This window comes from Bactrocera tryoni, chromosome 4 (genome assembly GCF_016617805.1).
Source record: "Bactrocera tryoni isolate S06 chromosome 4, CSIRO_BtryS06_freeze2, whole genome shotgun sequence".
In the NCBI taxonomy this organism is placed as follows: Eukaryota; Metazoa; Arthropoda; class Insecta; order Diptera; family Tephritidae; genus Bactrocera; species Bactrocera tryoni.
In genome coordinates this window covers 75,064,945-75,092,386 of record NC_052502.1, presented here as the reverse complement: position 1 = coordinate 75,092,386, position 27,442 = coordinate 75,064,945, and the positions used below count along the sequence as shown (strand labels likewise).

At 33.5% G+C, this 27,442-nt stretch overlaps 1 protein-coding gene across 2 annotated transcripts in view; it reads right to left on the bottom strand.

Moving 5' to 3' along the window:
* LOC120774195 (calcitonin gene-related peptide type 1 receptor) overlaps positions 1–27,199 on the bottom strand; it is a 77,413-nt gene extending 50,214 nt beyond the window's left edge. The window contains exon 1 of one of the 2 annotated variants that reach the window (XM_040103633.1): positions 27,161–27,199. The gene's annotated coding sequence lies outside the window, so the exon portion shown is untranslated. The remainder of the gene's footprint in view (positions 1–27,160) is intronic. The other variant, XM_040103634.1, reaches the window with a different exon arrangement.
* Positions 27,200–27,442: the final 243 nt, after the last annotated feature.

The window sequence follows — 27,442 nt, the reverse complement described above, 5'->3', positions numbered from 1 at the left end:
AAAACTAACCCAAATGGGCAAAGGTCGCGTTGGAGCGGACACGAGCGGCATATAAAAGAGCTATAATTTAAAAGAAACACACAAATTTGCAAATGCTTGTGTAGCTGTAACTACAGATTGTCGAATTCGTTAAATATATTAAATTAAATTAAGGAAATTTTAATGAAATTAGTATTAAATTAACTTAATTTAATAAAATTACTTATTTAATTAAGTATAATTAATTATTTATATTTTTTGTCATTAGTGATACCTTTTTTTATTAAATAATTTGCTAAAATTTATAATATTTAAATTAAATTAAACTAAAACAATAGAATTGTTTCTCTTTTAAGAAAAATTATTGTAACTACATTTAATATATTGAATTAAATTATTTTAAATGAAAAAAATTTAATGGAAACTAATTAAATAATATTTTATAGTAAATAAAAAATATTTTTAATATTAAAATTTAATTTTTTTAATTAAATTAAAAAAATTAATTAACTTAATTAAAAAATTAGTGCAAATAGTTTAGTTAATTTTAATTACAATCGAATTATAGAACTAAGAAACAAAGTTAAATTTATGTAATACAAAAAACTAATTAAAAATGTATAAAAATTAAATTTTTAAAATAATTAAACATTTTGTTTAAACCAAACCAATATAACACTTAATTAAGTAAACTATGTAAAAAGTAAATAAATAACAATATATAAAATTTGAGATTTTAATAAAAAATAAATTCAAAGATATACAATTTATTCTAATTAAATTTATTTAAATTTGAAATTAACAAAAAAATTATGCCAAAATTAATAACATTTAAGCTTAACTGAAATAGATATATTGAAAAATTTTTACATCAAAATAAAAAAGTTTAAAATTCATGAAACTTAACAAAAAACAATTTAAAAAATTAATTTAAAAAAAATTTAAAAAATAAATAATTAAAAACTAAATTTTTGTAACAACAAAACTTTAACTAACGTAATTTTATCAAGTAAATTAAAAAATAATTAAGTTCTTAAATAAAAATTATGAAAATTAAAATACTTAAGGTTAAATTAACAAAATTAATATTTTAATCTTCAGTTTTGGAGTACGAAGACTTCTCATTGAACTTAAAAAATAATAATTTTTTAAGTAAAATAACTTTAACTAAAATAATTTAAACCAACGCAATTTTATAAATTAAATTAAATATTATTAAACCTTTGTAAATTAAAATAACGAAAATTAAAATAATTAAGACTAATTCAAAAAAATAATATTTTAATTAGAATTAAAAAATTAAATTCAATTAAAGAGTACAGAAATTTTCGAAGTAAGTCAGACATAAAATAATTAAAGATAATTATTTTAATTACACTTAATATTTAGAAAAATATACAAATTAAATTTTAGTAATCGAAATAAAATAATGCTCAAATCGATCATAACAGGGATCTCACTTGGACGGCTAAAAACGGTAAGCCGTAATTATTTATAAAACGTAAAAATATATTTTTTAATAATTTTATTTATTAAAAATTGGGAAATGATAAAGAACTTCGACAAATAACGACTTTCAAAAAATAAATAATAAAAAATATGATATTTTGAAAATTTTTTTAAATAAAATTAATATTTATTCAAAGAAATAATATTAAAAAAAATAAGTTAATTTTTCCAAAAAATATAAAAAAATAAATAGAAAAACTAAAATAACTAACGCAATTTAATTAAATTAATATAACAAATTAGTTAATTAATTTAGTATGTGAACACATTTGGCTCTCCCTTCCCACAAGCACGTACAACAAACGTTAATTGCCCTTCAGCTTTTACCCCCCACCCAACTCAGTTGCCACACACGGCCAGCAAATTGCCTACCGCTCACATTGGGGACTTTGTTGGTGTTGCTCTTTGAATTACGCGATAATTAGAGTAATTAATTACGCTGTGGCTGCAATGCAGAGTTGCACGGTTGTAACATAAACACATGCGCATACATACATACACACACATATATTTCCAGAGTAAATGTAAGGCGCTAACTACCTGTGGACAGTCAGGCTTTGTTGCGCTGAAGTAATTTTGGTATTGAATTTTTTTTTTGATCCGCTTTCAGCTACATGCGTATATGTGTGTGCGTGTGTGGTTGAAGGTGTGTTAATCTGTGCAGCTTTTCACAAATGTATTCATTTTCAGTCAGATAAGTGTGTTATGTTCGAGTGAATAATTTTTGCCTGCCCTTTGCTTGTTTGCAGTTCGCTTCGTCTATCAGCGATCGTGTAATTTCGTGTAATTTTGCTTATCTGTTTATTGTGTGAGTGTTTGTGCTACCTCGAGATACGATTTCAAAACCGCAAGCACCGCAAGCACCGCATCCATTCATTTGTCGCCGTGAAAAGTGAAAACTGCAAATTATTTCCAATCGCGTTTTTCGGTGAAAATTTAATGGAACAGAATCAAAAAGTTAAGTAAAGCAAAAAATGCTTAAAAATATGAATTGAAAAAAAATTATAATAAGAAAAAACAAAACAAAAAAAAAATACCAATAATGAAAAAAGTAATAAAAGTTAAAAGCTTAATACTTTAAATATTTTCTTAATTATTTCAAAAACATAGAAAATTGCAAAAAAAGGTATTTCAAAATACAAATTATGGAAGAACAATTTTATGCATAAAATCATAGTTTTTTTAAATTTTTTAACCAAAAAAAATGAGAAAATAAAATAAAAAATATTAAAAAAAACTATGTAAAAAACGGATGTCAAAGCCGAATAAAACCTTTGTATAAAACTCAAAAATTAAAAAAATTTATAAAATATAATTAAATCCATTTTTAAATTAATTAAAATTAAATAATATTTTTTTAAACGGTGTGTAAAAAACGGATGCAAAACTGAAAAAAAACCTTTGCATAAAAATCAAAAATTTACAAAATTTATAAAATATAATTAAAATAATTTTTAAATAAATTGAAATTAAATAATTTTTTTTTAAACTTAATACAATTTTTCACAAATTAAAAAAAATAATAATTCTCAAATTTTATGTTAAATTTTTAATAACAAATGCATTTCGTGATCTAAAAATCACACCAATATCACATCACATGAAATGTTCAGAGTCACCTGAGTACTGTCCAGGCATGCTGCATGTGTTTTTTCAAGAGCCAACTGCCAACCAGTTGTCGGTTAGGTCAGCTTTTACTTTTAAATCACATGACTTCTAGGCGTGAGGAGAGTCACCTGAGCACTGTCCAAGCATGGCGCCCTCTGGTTATATAGAGGCAACTGTTAGGTAACTGTCAGTCTGGGCAACTTGCGCTTTTTAAATCAAATCCACATGACTTAAGATCGAGGTGCGAAAGTCTCCAGAGCACTGGGAAAGCACGGTGTCAACTTTTATATAAAGCAAACTTCTAAGTAAACGACCAAAAGGTTACTTAATGATTTTGAACCGCGTAATTATTACATCAAGGATTGATAGTCACCTGAGCTGTGTCCAACCAGCGTCCTCTTTTTATATACATAGGTCAACTATCGGCTAACTGCCGGTCAAGCCACATCGTGAAATTTCTATCACTTCAACATCACATCGCATCTCACATGAAGGATTGATAGTCAGCCGAGCTTTGGGTGGGAATGCCAGCTAGTTGCCGGTCAGATCACTTCGCGACTTTTAAATCACGAAAACGCACATTACAAGTTCAATAATCACCTAGATAGTCTGCTCTTTTTATAAAAAGTCAGTTGGGAGCAAATCTCATCTTGTGAGATTTAAATCACATCGCATAAATCCTAAATAGTCAAATAAGCATTTGCTCAGAACTCCTCCGATATTTATGTCACTCCTTAGGGTATCTTTTTGCTTGTCAAAGAATTTCCACTGATGTATATTCTGCCTAAATGAGATTAGAACTGAAGATACCGCTTGTCACCTACACGCACTCTCTACGCTAATCACTTAATACCCTTACTTATCACATTTTCACCTACGCTTCAGCTTTGTTCACTTTATTTCCAACTCTTTATAAGCAGCCAATAACTTTAGCTAACAGACGCCTACACTGACGTGCGCTATATTTGCTTACGGAGCAGGCGTCTTGAGCATAATTTAAAAAGAAAATTTAATTGAAAGCAGAAGTAATGGAAGAGGTGTGCTGAACAAAAAACACTGAAAAGGCAGCATTCTTTACTACTATATATTAAAATATATCTAAATACATACATATACTATATCCGTGTATACTTCCACAAGCGCATTTTTATAATATTTCAGTGCTGACATTGACTTTGTGGTCGGTGTACTCAGTTGCCAGTGGGCTGAGGTCGGACTTGTTTACTACTTGCTGTGGTAACTGTTGCTGGCAGTGCGTGCGCTTGGATGTATTTTTTGCTTATTAATTGCCTGGCTTTGTAGCTTTTAAAATGCTTACATTTTTCACATGAAAAACACACACACACATATATACATACAACTGTATTTTTATTTATTTATCAAACACTAACTTTGCTATTTGCTCATGAGTTGTGGTCAACCGCCAGTGATATTTATTATGCTGGCTGGAGCTGCCCACAGAGATTAGAAACAATTATTTCAAATTCAAAGAAGAAAGCAAGAATTTTAGTAAACAACATTAAAAAAAAAAATGAAAATGATTAAATTTAATAAAAATGACAAGTCTTCGTGCCAGTCTGGGTATTAAGGACGGGTCAAGGGTAGAGCGTAAACTATGGTATATATTGAAGATATTATTCTGGTATAAAAAATATGTAGTTTACTTTCAGGCGAAAAGCTTTAGAGCTTCTCATAACTTTCCACAAGAGGCGGCTCTGCGTTATAGGAATTGACTCAGATTTTATCCGGTTGGATCTAATCCTGTTTGGATTGGTCAGCAAAAAAATCAGTTAATGAAAAAAACTTGAATTTCTTATCAATGTGGTATGTGGTTAGGATCATACTGGACTAGAGGCAAGGCCACTTATGGTATCCGAGAGGAAAAAAGAAGGATTGCGAGTTGACTCATAAAATAAACACAAATGTTTAAAAGTCTTTCACATCGAAAAATTAGTTTCACATGGCATAATGTAAAGAAAGGTTGTTGAGTTAGCTAAAGGTAAGTAAGGGTACAAAGAAAATAAAAAGATCACATACCTCGGAAAAATTTAAACAAATGGGTCAATGATCTCAGGAAAAAGTAGACAAAAAGGTTGTTGACCCCAAATGCAAACAAAAGTCTTGGCTAAATGTAAACAAAAGGGTCACTAACCTAAACGTAAACAAAGGTTGTTGTCTTGGCTAAATGTAAACAAAAGGGTCAGTAACCCAAATGTAAACAAAGGGTTCAATGACCTAGGGAAAATGTAAACAAAATATTCACTAACACAAATGGAAACAAAGGTTGTTGTCTTAGCCAAATGTAAACAAAGGTTGTGGAATTGGCTAAATGTAAACAAAAGTGTCATTGACCTTATAAAATGTAAACAATGGGGTCATTGCACCCAAGGGAGTCTGACCCGAAATGTAAACAAAGATTGTGGTCTTGGTTAAATGTGAACAAATGTTCTGGACTTGGCTAAATGTGAACAAAATAGTCATTAACTGCATAAAATGTAAACAAAGGGGTGTGTCATTCGAAAAGCATTTAGGTTAAAAGAGAAAGTTCATTTAATGGATCTTCCTTGGCCGAGGAACGAACTCTGCTTATATATTAATTGACTATATCCATTGAAGTTATATTAATATAGGTTTATTCGTGGTCTCTTATGGTATTCCAACATTAGACATACTATGACTTCTTCAAATTTTCGAACTATCTTTGGTAAAATAATCTCATCTTCGTTACATCCAGTATATTCGTTTATAAGAACCACGAATCCTTAAGTATCACCAGTCTTAGTAAGAACCAGTGCTATTTAATGTGCCTGTACCACGGCTTCGGACTGTTTCAGATAAGTTGTTGGAGCCGTACATTAAATATTTTAATATCGTCTCAGATATATCAAAGGAGCGCTTGTGGCTTCTATGAGCTAGAAGAGTTTTGGTTTGTTGGATATCAAGTATTGCTTCTAAGGTAGATTTAAGGACTATATGATTTGAAATGAATTATCTGTAAGTTAGTCGAGTTGAATAAGCCGTAAACAGCTGAGAAGACAAATATGTTATCACGCTTATATAACCATTCTGTGTTTATTGCTTGCCTCGAAAATCAGCGAAAATGTTGTTGTCATTCTTACTTTCACTCATACTTTTCAAACCTCAAATGTCTTGCTAAAAATTTTCGTGTACTGCGGTCACTTAGCAAACTGCCGTGCTCTCAGCTGTGCATTTGCCCTGCTACTCGCTGCTCTCTCAGTTAATATTCTTGTCTTTCCACTTTTTCAACTTTTAACCCTTTCGGCCAAGTTTATTGCCGTGCTAATTTTTCAATGTCCCTTTGTATTCCACCTTTTCCGTTACTTAATTACGCCATTACTCCCAAAATGTCCTTGTTCTAAAATAGTCCCAAAGTGTTTGAAAATTCTTATGCCCTGTCACTGACATTGTTTCCCCGTCCATGTACTGTTGTGGCGACTTACAAGACATTATATGGAAAAAGTATGACGTGCACGTCAAAGGCTGCACTTTTTTCTCACTTCGTTTACGGTCTTTGTTCTCTTTTTCGTTTCGGCTCTCGGTACGGTTCATTTCGTTTCAGCCTGTGCTTTGCGGTTTTATGCGTTCACTGGCTTAATTAAAAATTCATTTGGCCCGACTGTGCGGCAATTAATCGGCCTTTGAGGTAATTGTGTTGCATGCCATCGACACAGCTGGATGTAGCGACAGTCAGCCTGCTTATGCTCTTTGAACGTCTCGGCCAAGGCTCTGCTGGCTATCACAAACTGCGTTGTGACCAACTTAGCGCTGGAATTTAATGTCATTGTGTTTTGGGTGATGGGCCAGACTATGCCAGAAGCGCGGTTTGTGACACCTCCAGCATGTCCCACAGATAGCTTGTTTTCACGGGGGACTTCCGAGTTAGTACTGACAGTCAGCTCATAAGAAGTGTCTCTAGGATGCCATTTTCACTTTACTCTTTTTTAGGGTGGACCATTACGTAGAGTTTCAGCCGTCTGGATCCGAACAGGTTATCCCAAAGTTTCTATTCTGCCGTGCTGTTGTGTTGTAAGTTGTGTCTTTATATCTTGTGGAACCCGCCAACTTAAGTACGGATAGAATTTATGACCGGTAAGCGATTTGAAGCTTTCTTTTTTGGGTTGGTAAATTTTTTGTTGCCTTTTCAGACTTCCCATTTCATTTCCATGTTAGCTTCTGGTCAGGCAATTGCAACTCTATATATTTATTGGGTGGATTTATAAATTTAGAGTTCTTCTCATAATGAGAGACTGATTGGAAACTCTGAAGTCAGGCGAACTGTAGGTTTCCAAATGGTCCCTGGTCATAAGATATACTCTTTGTACTAATCACCTAAGTCAGACGAACTCTGGGTTTCCCATCTTATTTCAGGGTTTTCAACCGTCCCCTTGGGGTATGAGGGCTAAAGCGCATCGACTTACAGGCGCAAAAAACAACGGAAATTGCGTATACGGGAAATATTCTACCTATTATTCTATTCGTGGATAGGGGTCTAGTAAGACGATTTCTGTTTTCTGTAGAGCCTAATCTGCGGTTGAATGAGTTCAAAGGCTATCTAAGTTATCAAATCGGTCTTCTAAAAACGAGTTCATAAAGATTCCTTTCAGTTCCGTTATTGAAAGGTTGTCCAATAACCGCCAGAGTAGATCCCAGAAGGGCGCCTGGTAGCTTAGTTCCAGGTTCTACTAGTTTTGATTAGTAACAATATAACAGAAGTGAAGGAGGAACTTCTGTCTTGCTCTGAATGGAAAGCTTTTATCTGAACTGGTTACTGTTTAGCTCTTTAAGCTAGTTTTGAGATCCAAACAATCGCTCTGAAGGACTAATAAGCATTTGACCCTGAATTTATCTAGCCGTTGGCTGTTATTTCGAGGATCTAACCCTCTTGGATCGGGTACTTGCTGCAACAACAAGTACTAGTTGGGTCATCATTTAAAATCAAGGTTCAAAATTAGCGCTGAATCTCCAATACTCCGTCTATAGTCTGTACCTCCAACTGTCACCTTAGCCTCACTCTTTTAAATTTCATAAAGCGCTAGAAAACAGGACACCAACAGCATATCTTTGCTAAATTTAAAGCGAAATTGCCTTTGAAGCGCTAAAATGTGTTATTTTTACTGATTTAAGGACGCAACATTGATTTTCACCTTTCGCGTTAAAAAAACAAAATAAACGACTAAAAATAAAATCACTCTAACTGTTATTATTCTAAGCGAAAGCATAAATTGGCGCAACAAATAACACACCTTTAATAGCTATTTACGACGGTGGCAGCGGCAGCGAAGAAAAACAAGCGTTAAAGCGAGATTTATATTTGCTTGGCAACAGAGGTCGCGCATACGCCCAGGCGCACCGCCAACAAGGCTGAGCAAGCGCTTCTCTATCTAGCTGTGTTTATTTGTGTGCCTGTGTTAAATAAATATGATTGCAGCTTGTTTTATGACAGCAGCAACAGGCGAACGAATGAGCGAAAATAGACAATAAGCAACAGCAACAAAAACAATGCGTAAAAATAAAATTAAAAGAGATGAAAAAAAGGCGGGCAAAAGTAGCAAGCTAAATGAAAATAGCAATGCTGCTGCGTTGAAGGCCTGAAAAAGGCCTCAGACAAGTTGCGTAATGAAAAACAAGCAGCTCTGGCAGACACACCAACACCAAGCCAACAGCACAGTTTGCTTACATATGTGTGTGTGTGTTCGATTTTGCCGCCACGCCTACAGCAGATGCGTGAATGTCATAAAAAATGTAACGAATGCTCGTCGCTGTGCAGTTTGTTTGATGCCTCGTCTCGGTTTAGATGTTTTGGTTGTTATTTAGAGCCTAAATGTATGCCAGCGTATGCTTCGTTGGTATGCGGGCGAGACAACTGACAGCTGTTGCACGTCGCAAACAAACAAAAGTTGCCAAAAAAAATATTTTTTCGATGCCCTCAAGTCTGCTGCAATGCCGCACTGTTGAAGCTGTGTGTGTGTGTGTGTGAAATATTTTTGGCATAACTTTTTTAGTTCGAAAGTTGCTTGAAAACAAATTTACGCTAGACTTAAGTGCCAGCTAAATGCTTTGTAGGTTTAGCAAGTGGCGTTGGTGTGATGTGAAACGGCGTTGGCGGGCTTGAAATGTGTTTCACGGTTAATGGTAAATTTTTATTATAAATATTTTTTAGACATCTTTTGGAAGTTATGTCATATTTTGACATACTTTGTTGTTGTTAAGGTTATGCTGAGGTAGGAGTTTATTGATTTTCTTAAAGGATGCTTTAGGTTAAAATAGAATTTTAACTTATATGATGCAACATGGCGTATGAGTGACGTGAAATCTTTAAAAAAATGTAATTAAACATAAAATCTAAAAAGATAATAATAAAAAAAAATTTGTGAAAATTAGTTATGAAGTGGAAAACAAAAAAGAAAATTTAAAAAAAATAAAAAAATTAAAAAAAATAAAAAAATAAAATAAAAATAAAAAAATAAAATAAAAATAAAAAAAAAAAAAAATTAAAAAAAAATAAAAATATTAAAAAAAAAAAAAATATTTACAATTTTTAAAATTTTCAAAAAAAAATTATTTAATTTTTGTTCAGAATTTTTTTTAGAATTTAAAAATATTGAAAATCCGTCTGGAGGAAAGATTTAAATTGAAGGTGATTATTTTAAATTATTCAAATATTTTGATTAATATTAAAGACAGAAAAACAGATTTTGCGGCCTATCCTACAGTTTCTATGATTCACTTTCAACGAATTCGCTTCAACGCGCAATAAACTGCACACACATACTCAGTGTAAAGTAAAGCCTTGGTTATGTCCAATTTGCGCGCAATAACTCAAACAAAATATTGAAACAACAATGGAAGTTATTCAACTTTAATAGACTTACAAGGCAAATCAAGGAATTGTAAATTAATTTGTTTCTAAATGCATGTGAATTACTATCTTATCAGTGCTGCCAGCTGCGACACTTCTTTAAGCCGCTTAACTGTCTGGAATTTGGCAAATAAACCGTTGCTTTGTCTATTAGGCAGTGACACCCCATTATCCACCGCTGTCTTGGCGAGCTAGCTAATGAAAACACACACACACACACACACACATACAACTGCAGCTCCGGCTGGTTTCGGCCACTATGAGCTTACGCTCTCCCCCTGTCCATCTCCCTGACTCACACTTTCATCTTCAGTGCCTTCGAAAATCTTTCAATTGCCTTCGCTGCGCTTTATTGTTGTTGTATTGCAATAAATGTTGCCAGGCAACAAGTGAAAACAATGGGTCCATTCATTGAAATATGTCGTAAATGCATTAATCATTTGTTGTTGTTGTTATTGTACTCGGCATGTCATATTATTAGTAATAGTGCGCTATAAATGGCATTGTTGTGTGTGTGTGTGTGTGTGTGTGCCTGTGTATTTGGAAGCCTTTATTACGGCTGCTACGGGGAATTTGTAATAGCTATTCACAGCAGCGAGCGTTGTTGTGCAGCACAATAGCAACAACAAATGTGTGAAAACAATGCTTTTGGCAGTAATTGTATATCACTCATACGCCTCGGTCAACATGTCAGCCAATAATTAGTTTTAATGAAATGAAACCACACAATTTAAATTTTGGTTATGTGCGCTCGAATGCATTGATTATCAAAATGAAAAATAGAAACAACAAAAACAACGACAAAATGTATCTGCTTTGCAGTGTTTGAGATTATCGTAGGCTCATAGCTTGACTATAATGAAGCCCTGACTTTCGACATTTGAGTTGCCCGGTTATTCAGGAATATTTTTAAGCCAATATTTTTAATAAAATAAATTAATAATATAGAAGTATACTAAGAAATGGAATTTTCAGAAATTTTTGAAAATCTTTTTTAAATTTTCCTAACATTACTCATTTTAAAAATATATTCTTAAATAAATTTTAGTTTTCATCAAACAGGGAAATACTGAACGTATTGAAATACATAAATTTTGCAAATTAAAAAAAAAAAAAAATTTTTACAAAAAAATATCATTATTACAAAATTAAAAAAATTTAAATTTTTGCAAAATCACACATTAAAAATAAAGTTTTTTTTCAAAACGATTATTAAAAAATTTCGAAATTAAAAATTTTTGATTAAAAAATTAAAAACAACAAAAATTAAAGTTTTACAAAATTATCAATAAGTTTATTAAAAATTATCACATTCATTAAAAATTATCAATAATTTTGTAAAAAATAAATTTTCTTTTTTAATCGAAATTTTTTGTAACTTTTATAAAAAAAGATATTTGTAAGTGAAGTACACAACACAAATTAAAAATTTTTTGTAAAAATAATGAAAATTATGAAGAAAAACTTTATTAAAAGTGTAATTTAGTACAAATAGATTAACAAACAATTTTAAATTTTTTAAGTCTCAATTTCTTAAAAGTTTTAATTAATTTAATTTCAACATTTTTCTATAATTAAAACTTTAACTTGAAACTAAGAAAAACCCTTAAGGGTCGATTTCTCAATGCCGGGTTAACAGCCATCTGTCAGTTAAGTTCTGGTTAAAAAAAAATTATGCACGTTTTCTTTACAAGTTTCGAATATCACACACAATTTGAGGAATTTCTAAATCTATTTAAATTACCTTTTTTATAGCCTTTAAAAATTTTTTAAACTGTAAAAAAAGAATAAAAAAAAATTAAAAAAATTAAAAAAAAAAATAAAAAAAAATTATATAAACAAAATTAGTATTAATAGTAATCAATTAGAATGAAACTAAAAATGAACTTGTTTCGAAAATTTAAGAAAAAAAGGTATTAAAGAGATGTGAACTTTTTTTAGCCACCAGTGTGTGTTTCTTTAAATTTTTGGAAGTCGAGAAAAATCATTTTAGTTTTATATTTTTTCAACATAACATAAGAATATTCAATAAAGGAACACAAAGGAAATATTACTTACTTTTTTTAATTAGCCTCATATTAATTAATTGTTAAAATTTTTTTAATTATAACTAATTTTTAATTTTAATTAATTTTTTATCTCGAATTATTTTTTTTAATAATGAATAATTTTTTTGGTTTAGTCAATATTTTAATTTTAACCTTAATTTTAATTTTAATTTGAACACTGTGAACATTCTTTCAACTCTAAATGTGTTTTCTAGCAAAATTTTATTGGTCGTACGTATTTTTTTGTAGCAATTTTCTTCTAAATACGAATTTATGATACATAACATTAAATTAATTTCTAAAAAAAATATAAATAAAATGAAAGAATTCGTTCGAAATTAATTTTATTTTATGAAAAAATACTATAAAAATTATATGTAATCTCTTTTTTTGGAATTAAAAAGACTACAAAATCAGAAATCCAAATTATGAAAAATATATTTTTTTAATTACAAAAACTGAATTGAAATTAATTGCAGAAAAAAAGTCGAAATTCACAGTTGTGTAACATTTTTCGCCACCAGTGTGTGCTGAAATAAATTTTTGAGAGCGAGCAGCGAAGTAAGCAATGACAGTTTGAAATCTTAGTTGCCAACATTACCCCAAAATGCTGTATAAATTACCGCCCGGCCTCTCTACACTCCATTCGACCATCCCCACAACAGCCCGCTTAGCTGGTGAGCGCGCGACCGCCAAAGAAGTAGTGTGTGCAACACGGAGAAAGTGGCATAAAAACTTGACGTTTATTTTATTACTTCATTTAAACTTTTCAGATTGCTTAGCAGTGCAACAAAAACAACAAATAGTTGCAGTAACACCGGAAAAAACAGATTGGATTAATTTCTGCTGGCAGGCGAGTACACGGGTAGCTGGCAAATGAGCGTTAATGGCAAAGTGAGCAAGCGGTGGGGCAGCGGTGGGGCAGCGGGGGCACAGCTGGCATTAGTGAAAGTCGCGCAGTGGTGATTGGCGTGCGCTAGCTAAACATCAGCGGCAGCTTTTCATGCAACTTGAAGTGGTATTTTCTTGCAACTTTGTGTGTGTGGCATGCAACTTCAGCGCATTGTTGCTGTTTTTGTGATTTTTTGTGCGCATTTGCAGTTAAAAGAAGTTTGTTGTTGTGCGCTTTGCCGTTAAAACAAGTTTGTTGTTGTTGTTACTTGTTGTTGCTGTATCTTTTGCCTTTTAATTTCCACAAGTTTTGCAAATGTTTTCTCTTGATTTGTGCAACACTTGTTGCCTGTCAGGCGCTTACACGCACATATATACGTGCAACACACTCACGAACACACACACACACACAAATAAACATGCAGCCGCGCTTTTCTGTTTGCAACAAGTTTGGTTCAGTTTGCGCTGCTGTTGACTTTCTATTTAACGCCACCGTTGCGTTCTTAGCTCTGCCCTCACTCCTTGCCACTTGCCACATGCCACATGCGTCTAGCAGCTCACCGCCTGCTGCTTGCAATTACACTTCGCTAAAGCTTTGCGTGTTGTTTGCGCGCTAAGTGCTGTTTCCTGGCTTCAAATCATTGCAACTTGCTTGCCCCCGCTCACTGCCACGTTCTTTGCCCGCCTGTTCGCTCTAATTCTTCCACGCTTGCCGCTATCCGCTTTGTATGTCAACTTTGTTTATGTTGCTTGTGGTTTTTTCACATTTATTTTCATTAATATTGTTGTTGTTGCATGCTACTCTACATAGTTGCCACGCACTGCGGCAGGCATAATAAAGTGCAGCACTCACACAAAAGCGAAAAAAATATTTAGCGAATGTCAGTAAGTTCTTCCGGTTGTATGACTGTCTGCCACGGCTCAGCTCACCTCACCCCCTGTGCGATTACGCCCCGCCTTTCCCTTCCGCCATACACTACATTCAATGTGCTTGTGTGCACGCTGCACTTGTGCCTTGTGTTTGACTTTAAAGCTGTGCCCAACGCGTTTACTTTATTCAATATACGCACTTTGTTGCACACCCTCACGGCATTGAAATTGAAATATGTTACTCATACGCACCGGTGCGTGGGAATTAAATTTCGCTCAAATGGCTGCCAAAGGCAAGGCAAACGCAAATAAAAATGAAATTATAATATTAAGTGTAGAATGAAGCACAGAAAATAAAGCTTGAAGCGAGAAATACCGCTTAGGGTATGATTTGTCTCGAAGGACATATGTACATATATGGCAAGACGCATGTTTTGGCTGTGAAAGTGAATTCTATACAGCAGATGGAAAGCTTTGCAGACGAAAACAAGAAAAATTTTAACTTTATTTGCATCGAAGCTAAAAAGAAGCTATAATATCCTTCTCAAGTGCATTTATCATAGCATAAAGGGTATAAAAAAAGTATTATCTTGCTTTTGAAGGGTCAGTTTGTACGACAGCTATATGATATAGTGATACGATCTGCACAAAATATATGGAGTTTGAAGAGTTCTGTTTTGCAATAATTTGTGTTAAATTTCGTAAAGATATATTGTCGAATAAAAAAGTTTTCCATACAACAACTTGAATTTTATCGGCTAGTTTGTATGCCAGCTATATGCTATAGTAAGCCGATCCAAAAAATATACTTGCAGATTGTAGCATAGCCTTAGACAATAACTCATGTCAACTTTTGTGAAGATAACTTGTCAAATACAAAAGTTTTCCATACAAGAACTTGAATTTGATCGATCAGTTTATATGGCACCTATATGCTATAGTACTCCGATATGAAAAATATGTTTGGAGATTATAGCGCTGCCTCGGACAGTAATCTGTGTCAAATTTCGTAAAGATATCTTGTCAAACAAAAAAGTTTTCTATACAAGCACTAGATTTGGATCAGTCACTTTGTATGACAGCAATATGCTATAGTGACTCGATATCGGCGGTTTCAACAAACAAACAGATTCCGAGCATTACTTAGAAAAAGCAGTTTCTTCAGCGCAGTTTTAGAAAATATTGGACCGAATTCGTCAACTTTCCATATCATATGAGCCAGGATGTCTGACCCTTTGGTGCCCAATACATTGTCTTCCGCTTCTAAAATCTCTTTAGTAGATTAGTTACGTCTATATATCGCACAGAAGGGCTGCTGCCCGCTTGCCGCTATGTTTACTTCATCAGTACATCTTTCAAATACTGACTGTTGAAACTCAACAAGCGAACTCAACCCAGCATTTTGGAGAAATTGGAACTTAGTTTTATATACAGCGACTCAAGAATAGATCTACAAAAGGATTGCATGTGGTCTTGATTCAAAGAAATATTGTCTCACTGGCTTTTGGCTAAAAAGCTTAACCTTGAATGCAGTCTTTAGTTCCAATTTCAATGACTTCATAGGACTGGTCAAGCAGTCACTTTTCATCTTTTCGGCAATTCAAGAATATATCTTCAAAATGATCAATGTGCAATCATTTGAAGATCTAAATGATTTGGAACGACACAAAGAGAGAGAGAAACGTGGATTTTTGCCCATATATGCAGTTTCTCGGGAACCAATAACATCTTAGAACTTCAATAGTGTTCCATATGATTCCGACTCTAACAGAGCACATCTCGGTGGTTTCTGAAATAAAAAAAACTCATTTGTAAACGCAGTTCCTCGATGTCTAATGATTTGAAGAAGGCTGGTCAGGCAGTCCCTAATTTTCACTGATCGTCAAAAGCTGAAGAAAAGCGAATTTATGCGCTTTCGGCGACGGATCCCTGGTCATACGCGAGGTTTGCAACAAAAGCTTGAGAGAAATCTTGTTTATATCTCTATACTGTATTTGAGCAGGCGAGTTGGATATAGACTTGAAGACTAACTTAATGTCTTCTGGTTAAGTTTAAATACTTAACTAGATCCACGTTGAATCGATTTCAAGAATGAGCTGACTTTGATAAGATTTCCGCGATCTACTTTCATTCTCTCTCACTTGCTCCTTTCAGTGACCTCCGAACCATGATGCCACAGTTGACTTAGTGTGCCGCAGTTATTTCTTTTTTCGCTTCATTCATTACACGACCTTTTTGTCGAACATCTTCTCCTCCACACATCCTCATTTTGAGCTCCAGTGCATACTTTACACTATCTTCCTTCATTTTCACGGCGTTTATGCGCCCAACAAGTGGTTGAAAATGGCTTTCACGACGGCAATGCAAAGCCATTTCGCGTTGTTTACCTAAGCATTTTGTGTGAGTGGCGCGCGTGTTTGTTGGCAGCGGCAACATGACACCATGTGGCGTGTGTAGACACACCCCCGCCTACCACACTCGCACCAACAGGCGCTCTTAGAGCCACATCAACACACGTGCAACACGGAGGAAAGGCAGCAGTTCGCGCGCGCTTCGCCTTTTTCTTTGCGCGCTGCAGCGAAACGCGTAATGTGAGACGCTTTGGCGACGGCGCTCTCTGCCGCACTTGACTTGGCTTGATTCGCAGGCAGCTTGATTCGCTTGTGGCGCTTGCCATGTAGTTTCATGTCTTGAAACCTTTGTGTCCCATTGCTGCTTGTGCGTTTGTTTGGGAACAAAGTTGTGTATGCGTGTGTGTGTTAAGCAGTGTTTTTGTTATTTTTATGTTTACATGCAACTGTGTGTTGTTGTTGTACTTGTTTACCCTACTTATTTGAGACAGATGCGCCACAACACATCACAAACGATTTGCGGTTCGCGCTGCCCCTTTCCCCCTTTCGGCATTGAAAGTGTCGCTCAGTGCCTTACTGCCCGCCCTGCGGCCTAACTACCTCAAGCAACGTGACACAGACATTTAACCTCGCATATGCAATATACATATATATGGTGTGTTGCTTGCCCGAGTTGAGGTTATAAAATATTATGTGAGGCAATAAAAATATAATAAATTACAAGACGGTGTCACAGTGGAGAGGAGCGAGTGCAGTAATCGCAAGCGGGGAGTGTGAGTGGAAGAAGTAAGGGCTCGAAATGCTGCAGAGTATGTTTTAAAGAAGACAGACGAATCGATTGGTTTTTAGAGAAAAGTTAGGTGACCTGGATTCAAGTAGATTGAAGTTGAGGAGTTGGCTGTCTATGGATGGGTTTGGCATCAACGGAGTCAGTAAGCCTTTCAACTAAAATTTGTGAATTTTACAAAGACGATGCTGTATCAGTTCGTGTAGCACAACAATGGTTCTGGAAATTTCACTATAAAAGATGCACCTCGCTCTGGTCGACCTATCGTATCGTAAGAAGTCAATGAAATTACCGAGAAGATTGACCGGGACCGTCACATAAGTAGCCATGACACCATTAAGGAGCTTAACATTTATCATCAAACGGGTTTGAACCATTTAAAACATGCTGGCTACAAAAGGAAGCTTGATGTTTGGGTACCACATGAATTGTCTGTTAAAAATTTAATGGACCGAGTTAGCAATTGCGATTCTTTGTTGAAACGAAATGAAATCGAACCATTTCTGAAGCGAATGGTAACAGGAGACGAAAAGTGGATCAAATACGACAATAATGTGCGAAAAGGATTATGGCCCAAACGTGGTGAAGCTTAACAAATGGTCGCAAAGCCAGGATTGACGCCTCGAAAACTTAAAATGAGTGTTTGGGGGGTTGGAAAGGAGTCAGCCACTATGAGCTGCTCCAGCCTGGTCGAACGATTTATACTACACTTTACTGTCAAAAACCGATGAGATTGAAGCCAACAATCGAAAAAAAACGGTCAGAACTACTCAACAGAATGGGCTTCGTCTTTCATCAGGTTAACGCTAGAACACTCACATCTCGAGTCATCAAAAAATGGGAGAGCTTGGCTAGGAAGTCTACCATATAGCCCTGACCTTGCACCATCGGACTGCCATTTGTTTCGGTCAATGCAGAACTAGCTAGCTAGTTCGTTTCAAGAAAAGCCTGTGAAAATTACTTGTCACAGTTTTTCGCTGAGAAACTAGAAAAGTTTTACGTTGATGGAATAATGTCTGTGTAGAAATACGAAAATACTTTTTTGACTACCTAATATTTTGATATAAGCAGACCGCACAAAGTACGTATAAAACGACAAGACCTTACAAAGTGTAAGGTATTTCTTTTTTTTTTAACTTTCTTGAAACCCATATCCCTACATTAATTTAAGGCTTGTACCGATAACGGAAATGCCTGTTTCTACCTTGGCGCTGAAAAGTATGCAATGAGTTTGACGCTGGGAGTTGTCTTTGGTTTTATAGATGCGTGAGTTGCATGGAATTAAAAAGCGGTATTACTAGTCACTGTGCTAATGCTTATGATGAAATGATTAATGTTGCCTACATTTAGGCGCTTATATCAATTTTAAGAATATGTAGCACATTTTTAGGCGTGTTTGCTTAGGTTGCTTAGGCAAATAATTTACTAGTTAGAGTATATGAAACTAATTGCATTGTATATATGATAGATCATATACCGTTATTTATATTTTCGAGTTGAGTAATGTTTTTTGAAATAACTCGTTTAAATTTTTACATTTAGGCTAAGTTGTATTATTGTATTCAATTTTATTTAATGGCTGTACATATAAATTTAAATTTTAATTACTAACTGCAAATATTTAAATAAAATAGTGTATAAAAAAACTTGTTAGCCAACTTTTTATTAAAAGAAATTTAAGCAAACCTTATTTTGAATGCAAAAAACCAATAATTAAATAAATGAAGTATTTTTCATAAAGTAAAAATAAAAAATATATATGTATAATGTATACAGCCGTTGACAGCTAATTAGAAACAGTTCTTTAAAGAATTAAAATTCCTTAGGGTGTTCATTTTTATGAATAATATGATTGATTTCTGTTAAGGGTGCGTTTCAAAGTAGTGGTTTAAAATATATTAAAATGTATTACTCGAGTTTTTTAATGAGGAAAAGCTGCAGCTGTACACCTACCCTTCGCAGCTGCATTTTCGACCTTCGTGAGTCTGGAAAGACGTACAAAGAAATTTTGAATCAGGTCAAAAAAATCGTTTTCAATGCCCTTAAGCATATACAGAATTTTAAAACTATGTGGGAATTTTTTCCCTGGAATGTTGTAGGTCCGTTCCATGCGATTGATGTAATTTTAAAAAAGGAGAAATACGTCGACCATCTAAAAGATGTCATTCTGCCATGTACCAAGGAAGAATTTGCCTGTTATATGGAAATTTCAACAAATAAACAATTCAAAGTATACAGGAAAGTTGACACAAAAGTTTTTTGTTAAAAATTCCACGAATGTTTTGGAGTGGCCTGAAGAGAACACATCTCTGTTGATGTCAAAAAAGATGTAGGCACTAAAAATGTCACAAATATGGATGTCCTTTTTCATGAAATTAGGACGGCATGGCAAGCAACACTAGTGGTGTGCTGTCAGAGTCTTATAACGTCAATTCGCAGTGGATGTGAAGCAGTATTAAAGTAAAAGGGTTAAGAAACAAAATACTAACTGAAAGTAAGCAATTTTTTTTTAACAACAGCATTTTTTGCTTATAAAACATTTTCGTTTCTAATTAGCTGTCGCACTCAATTCTACACATTTTTGTTAAAATCTTCAAAAAAAAAAAAAGAATTTTTAATTAAAATTTTCACTATTAGAGTTGAAGTTTAACGCAAGTTTCAAGAAAATGAGTGAGAAAACGTAAAAATAAGTAATTTATTGGAAAATAATATCACTTACTGCAAACTATGTACCGTTTCTAATTAGCTGTCAACAGCTGCATATATTGTTACATAACAAGTGTTTTTATTTTAAGAAAATACAAAAACAAACAGTTGGCAACTTTTTTAGCATAAAAAACTTAAAAAAAACCTTCCGCAATCAAAATTAAGTAATATTTAATTTTTTTAATTAAATTTGTTCTAAATAATTTACTTATTACGAACTTTTATTGCAGTATTTTAACAGAAAAGCATTTTACCGGGCATTTAATTTTTAAAACTTTATCAATTTTTATGCAACACGTTTTTTCACAATATATTACAAAACAAAAACAAAAGTATAAATAGCTAATATTGAAGCCATCCAAACGCTGCTACCAATTAATGTTTTTATGTTTTAGTTTTTTATGCTTTTTTTATTAAAATGTATATAAAACATATGAATATAAAATATTCCCAAAAACATGTTAATTTCCATTACACAAACATAACAGTCATCAAGTGTCAGACTTTTTAAATAAACTCCGCTTTTAGCTTAATAAATAATACGCCACTGAATCACTCATACGCCGTGGCGCACACAAAACCTATCGCACTCAGCTGAAATCGGCTTTAATGAAAGCATTTAGCTGCATAAAATAACAACAAAGGGAAGCAGAAAAATGTACAAATGCATGCAAACTGCAACAGAAAAAATAGTAGGGTGAAAAATACTACAAAACAAAAAAAATAGTAGTAAAAAATACTTGTAGTAGCAGAAAAATAGAACAAAAAATAGTAAGAGCAAAACAACTAACAGAAAAAATATTAGGAGAAAAAATACTAGAGAAATATAGTATTAAAAAAGTCGTAGTAAAAAATAGTAGTAAAAAAATAGTATCAGAAAAATAAATATTAAAAAAATAGAACAAAAAAATAGTAACAGCAAAAATACTAACAGCAAAAAAGTGGCATACACTTCAAATTAACGACAAAGTGGGTGGAAGTGCGTCAAGTGCCGTAAAAGGCAAATTTAAAATTGTCGCACAAATGAACATGCAAACATACAAGTACTATATAAGTATAATAAACTAACAAAACAATAATATTAGCAATAAGTGTTGTTTCAAGCGTAATATATATCATAAAAAATATTTACGGCTTACAAAAAGCCATTACAGGCGGGTGCGATCAGGAAAGCGATGCGGTAAAAGCAATAAAATTGGTTTGGTTTGAGGCGAAAAATCTATTTGAAAGCCGATTCGTGATATTTATTAGTGTCATAGGGATTAATTATTTGCGTACCAGCAGGGTTTCGCTAATCAAATATTTCATCTGCGATATATTTAATCGCAAGTTTGAAATATTATAGTATATCTTTCAGTTGCTTTGTTCTTGAAATTCTCAAACGGTTAATGATTTTTTTCCATTAAATAGTTGGATATTCTGCCTGATTATTCTTCTTCCCTAAGCTTAGGCAAACATTGCAGGTCTAGACATGAAAAGTTGAAGTGAAAGCGATAATGCATGTGCTGTAAGTTCTTTTAAATAAGAAAACATGTTAATTTCGGTTGCACCTCCTTCACAGCCTCAGTTCTTATGACAGGAAGGGAAATGAAAAGATTGATTCCGATCATCCAGTTTATATGGCAGCCAGATGCTATAGTACTTCGATCTAAACAATATGTTCGTAGGTTGTAGCATTATTTTTAGTAATAGTCTGGGCCAAATTTTGTGAAGATAGTTTCTCAGTTTTACATGTAAGTCCTTGCTTTGGATAGGTAGATATAGTTTGGAAACAGCTACAGGCTATAGTGTTACGATCGGAGCAATTTGTTCAGGGGATCGTAGTGTTGTTATAAGCATTAATCCTTGCCATATTTCGTGAAGATATATAGTCAAATGTTTTTCAAAGAGCCCTTTATTCCAATTATTCAGTTTGTATGGCAGCTATATGCTATAGTGGTCAGATATCGGTGACTCCGACAAATACACAGCTTTTTGGGGAAAAAAGACCACAAGAAAACTCTCAGCCCGATGACTCAAAAGCGGGCGGACTAGTTGGCGTATATACATACATGCAGACATGGCTAAATAGACTCAGAAGTCAATCTCTGTTTCCGACGTTTCTCCCTAGGTGTTCTTGTAGGGGAAACTTAATATAACCTGTTCAGGGTATATATATATATAAATGATCACTAAATTAAAACAACTTAAACCGGAAATGGAAACCGAAGTGGTTGTGTAGTTTCTAAACAAAAATCTTCAGAAGACTAGGAACAAACCTAATATACGAAAGTTAATAGCAAAAAAGATACGGACCAGGTCGAAGCTCTGTTCTCTTCATATGATCCTCTACTGGACGGCTGTGCTTCGTGGGAACGTGGCCAGATATTGTGCACCTAGTTGAAGTGGTTCTAAGGGTTATTGCTATATCGGTTTTACGAGGTAAGAGGAAGACTTAGGAACTTATGATTTCTCTTTTGAGTGTCAATCCTTAGCGATATCAAGATTTAAACACCTGGGAGCGCTTACAAGTTCTTCTAGCAATTAATAAAATATTAGTTGTTGAAGGTGTCTTCAGATTTCGGATTTTCTGCTAACCATTTTAGTGTTACATGAGCTTCGGCAGTTAATTTAGAAAGTCTTTACCTCGAAGATAGAAGCAAGCTCATTTATTTCTGCATAGGCAGTACCAATATAAACAGAAGTCTAAATGCATACTTTCCTTGTGAAAAATTTTAATATTTATACTACTTTGGACTTCTCATGTGATAACCATCATGTGTAGAGTGCAATGGCGAGGACGAAGTGAGCTCTTGTTGGGTTTAAGTGAAAAAAGTACAAGTCTACTCTCTCACGAAACGCTACATTTAGTATGTTTTGGTTATGCAGACCAGGCCTAAGGCGCAGTCCATCTGAGGCTTTTACATCCACCTTCATTTAATAACAAGAACGAATTGTATACACGAGCTTCTGTGTTTCGAAATGACCATACAAAAGTAAGGATTTGAATATTCATACATCCGAATATCTCTGCTTATCTTGGCATCACCCTTCAGAAAAAGCAGACACTGATGGACGAAGTCAAGTGGCTTTTAGAAAAAACTGACATTTTGCTCCTGTTTTTCTATCCCATAATCGAATTTCAATTCGGTCTTTTCGTCTCTGTTTTTAGAAAGACCTGCGAGTTAGTTGACTATCATCGATTTTCTGAGTGTCATTAGAGCATAAGAGTAAACTTTGTAGAGCCCGCGGTAGTTTAGATTTTAAAGCGGTGTTTATCTGATTACAGGAACTTAGCTTGAAAAAAATGTCTTGATGTGGAAAATGATAATAAACTGTCTTTGTTTGCTGTATCTAGAAAAATTCAGCCTGCGTTTGGTTTCGAGGCTAACCAATTACTTTGAAAAAGACCGAGGTAACACATACTTTGATGGAATTTAATACTAGAGCAGTGAGTAAGCATTTGCCGAGCTATAGCTTCGGAAAATCACAGTTTCTCGGCAACTTTCTACTAATTATTCTACTCAAGAGGAGAATACATTTCAAAACGCAAGCTCACAGTGGTCCTAGCCCCCCAGGGAGGTATGTAGCTGTAGCATGTGGACTCATATAAGGGATAAACTAAAATTGCTGTGAAAATTCCCAAACTCCAGGTAAAATAAGAGAAAAAATATTAGCGGCAAATGCATGTGCAAGTTCAACAGCTAAGCGATACAGCGATCAAGGTGTCAGGGTGGAGCGTGGCAAGCTAGCAGCTCAGCTGCAGAGCAACTTGCAGCTGTAAATGCTTGTTTTCCAGGGCAATCAGCCAAGTACAGTCCAAATGTAATATTTCAGTGGTTTTTTGCTGGCGGACAGCGGCATCCTCATCAATGCCGCTGCCGATGTCGACGTCGACTTCGCTGCAATTATGCTTGCATCTGCATTTGTTTTAGTTATTAGTGCGATTGGCGCATTGTTGTTGTTCTACTTGTTGTTATTTATCTACAGAATTTACATGTCGGCCTCAACGTCGCCTTTGCCCCCTTGCCACCCGCTGCACTGTACTGACCTTCGGTGGGCAAAATAGATCGTAGCGTGCCCAGCGAATCCGGGCTCAGTTGGCTTTAGTCGTCTTCTTGTCACTTGATTGGTTGGTTCGTAGGCTTCAAGGCTGTTGTTGTTGTGCATGTATTTATTATTATTGTAGTTATTGGTGTGTTGTAAAGTTGCTGCAGCAGGTGAGCGCTGATGGTGGTGGTGGTTGGTGTGGGTGGTGGAGGTGATGGAGGTTGCTATGGCGGCAGCCGGGGTTCAATAGGTTGTCAACAGCATGTCAAATATGTAGTTGACGCCTGTCAGGTGGGTGCAGAGATTGGTGTGGCAACGCAGCTTTAATAAAATGGTTAATTCAAAGAGGAGCGTAGAATGTTGAGTGGGTAGTTCAATATGACCGTTACAAGCGTTGAGGTATAAGTGAGTGGGGACAGCTTGCTTGAATTGGTGAATGAAGGAATGCTTATTGTTTCGAATTCGAAAATTCAAAGTTCAGTTTTCTCTCTCTCACTGTCTCTCTTTGCCATGACTTCAAATGCTCTCAGTAGCTTTGCGCTTGTAAATGCCAAATAACGTTTGCTCTCTCTGCCGCTCTTTCTCACTAAATCACTCTCTCGCTTTCGGGTTATGTGGGAAAAACAGCCTAAACCGATTCTTCTTTAAAATGAATTACTTTTTTGTTTACTTTTGTGCGTTTGTTAGTGTATTTTGAGGCGCATCAGGTGGAAATTTTAGAAAGTGTTTAACTATTGATTTGAATGGCTAGTTATTTAGGTGAAAATCGATGGTGATGAGTCTCGAAGAGAAAAATCTTTATCAAATATTTTGAATTTCCTATCAGAAAATTTTAATTTTTTAGAATTTATGTTTTTTAAAAATTTTAAATATTTTGGAAAATGTTGTAAATTTAGATTTTTAAGACATAAATAGCTTTGAACTATTTTTAAAAAAACTTTTAAAATGTAAAACATTTTTCGAAATTAATTATGTTTTAACAATTTTGAATTTTTAACAAAATTTTTAGATTACTGGAACACCTTTATAAAACAACGAGGTGTATTTTTTGACCTAAATTTGAAAATTTATGTAATATTTTTTTAAATACTCCTGTTGTCAAAAGAGCATAATTTAAGTTAAAAAAACTGTTCTTTCGAATACATATGAATCTATGTACTTATGTACATACATATGTATGTATGTATTTTCAAAAACTTAAATGTTTACGAAAATGGTTTTTTCCAAAATTTTGAACTTTGTATCGAAGATGTTGAAAAATTTTCAACATCTTTTTTCGAAGTTTAAGCAATTGAAAACTTCTATTGAAAAGTACAAAATTTTAATTTTTTTCGAAATTGATTTTATGAAATATATCAAAATTAGAATTATTTTTCGAAATTTGGTTTTTGAAATATTTGTAATTTTTACCAAAAATGTTGAAAATATTGAATTTTTTCGAAAATCGAAATTACGAAAATTTTAAATTTGTTTTCTTTTTAACTTTTATTCTAAAGTGTTTAAAATTTAGAATTTTTTCGATATCTCCGATTAAAAAATTTTCAATTTTTATTTCAAAATGTTGAAAATTGGATTTTTTTTCAATATTCCTTTTATCAATAATTTTATCAAAAATATAAATTTATTTTCGAAATCCCTTTTTTAATGACAATTTTTTCACTCAAAAAAAAAATTAAGCTCGACACTGTATATTATTGTTTTTTTTCTAAAAATCTATTTTCTGTTTTAAAAATATTGAAATCTTTCGAATAAACATATTTTTTTCAAAAAAATGTATTCGCTTTATAGTTTTTTATCGTTTTAGGTTTTTATCGAATTTTTCTAACATTTTTTCCGCCAAATCTTTTATTTTAAAATATTTTTGAACTGATTTTTCAAAATTTTAAATATCCACCAACTCTTTCATTCTTATGAAAACTCTATGATTAAATACTATTGAATAAAAAAAATGTGTCAGCGGAAAATAAAACCCTCATTCTCCATCCCGTGTGTGTGTGTGTGCGCCTATTTAGTGAATAGATTTGACAGAATATCATCCATCTTTTCAATGACGTATCGCATTTGTTTAAGGGAGTAAGTAATAAGGCAAATAAGCACACAATCACACGCCCGTAGGCAATCCTAAACAAAACTGTAAGCTTTTGAGGCACAAGCAACGCAAATATAAAATAACAGCAAGCCATAGCGCCGCGGAGTATGCAACAGTTTGCAAATAATTTATATTTAAGTGTATACAGCGCAAGGAGGCGACTTAAGCGTGGTGGATTTCCTTGCTTTGGTGTTGCTTGTCACACAAGCATAATATAATATCAGCTTGGTAGGCTTTAAGGCGCTTGACATTTGTTTTTCATTTTTATTACACATACGCGTATATGTATATTATGTTTGGCGGTTGTACTTTGCATGCAGCTTACATGCTGGGGGTTGCCAAATTGCTAATGGCGTTTTATTACCAACAAAACGCATAGCATAATTTATGGCTTCAGTCTTTTTTATCCGCGCGCTTAGGTTTTTTCACGAACAACAGACATGGGAAACAGCGGAAAACTTCCATGTTTTACTGAATTGTTATAATGTTATTTCAGTTTTTGCAGTTGCCACACTGCAATGAATTCATTTTCTAACTTTCCCTTTTTGTTATAATTTTATATTCTTAACTTTGTAATAAAAAGCATACTTTTAGGAATATACAGCGTTTAACTTTGCGTATAAGGGAACTATTTCAACGACTTTAATGTCAAAACTGCTGTCGAGCAGACATTATGGAGAAAAACGGGTGACTTTGCGTGCAACACAATGAACTCTTGATTTTTTTCTTTTTTTAAGTTTAAAATTGAAAAAAATATGTTTCCGCCTCAACTCAAGCTCCCGCAAATCAATAAGGTTTTTTCATGCATTTTGACTTCAATGATTAATTTTGCTATAAAACTTCTTTTTCTTTTAAATTTTTTAGCGTTTGCTTTCAAATGAGTAAAAAAATGCGAACAATTATAAGCTTTAAGTACAAACATTAGCACAGCTGAACTTGTGAAACAGCACTGAATATTTCACTAAAATAATGCTTGGTATAATTTGTAGGAAAGTAAAAACTTCAGACACATCAAAATAAGTAAAAAAAGAAATGAAAAATGGGAAACAACTTCATGGCTTTGGATAAATATATTAGCACAGCTGAACTCATGGAACAGTACTGAAATTTTCAAAAAAAATAGCTGTTAAGTACTACTTTCCTTGCGAAAATATGTAGGAAAACATTCATTACTTAATTGCACGAAGATCTGACTTCTCTGGCAAATGAAAAATTAGTTATAAGCTTGATTTTCGTGAATATAAATATGCTAGAGTCACATGTTTATAACTGAATTGATAGCTGGAAGCAGCGATTGTGATTATTTCTGGGGTAAGATCAAACTTTGTACATCTCAATGCACAAGCCAACCAAGCAGATACCACAATTTTTAAAATAAGTTTAATAATAATAAGCTAAGAAGTTCAGACTCACCAATTTGAATCATTCAACGGTTTTGACGTTGCTGGAGTGCTGAAAGGAGAAAAAGAAATTAGTTGTTATATATAAATAAAATAAATTGACGTAAGCAACAAAATACTTTAGACGCATAAAAGCCTTTAAAATATATTATATATTTATAATTTATTGATTCATATAAACTGTTAAATATAAAACAAAAATTAAAAATAAAAAAAATAATTATAGATATTTGTTGAAGTATTTTGGTGTTCCAAAATTTCAGTTATATGAAAATACTGTAAGCAAAACAAAAAC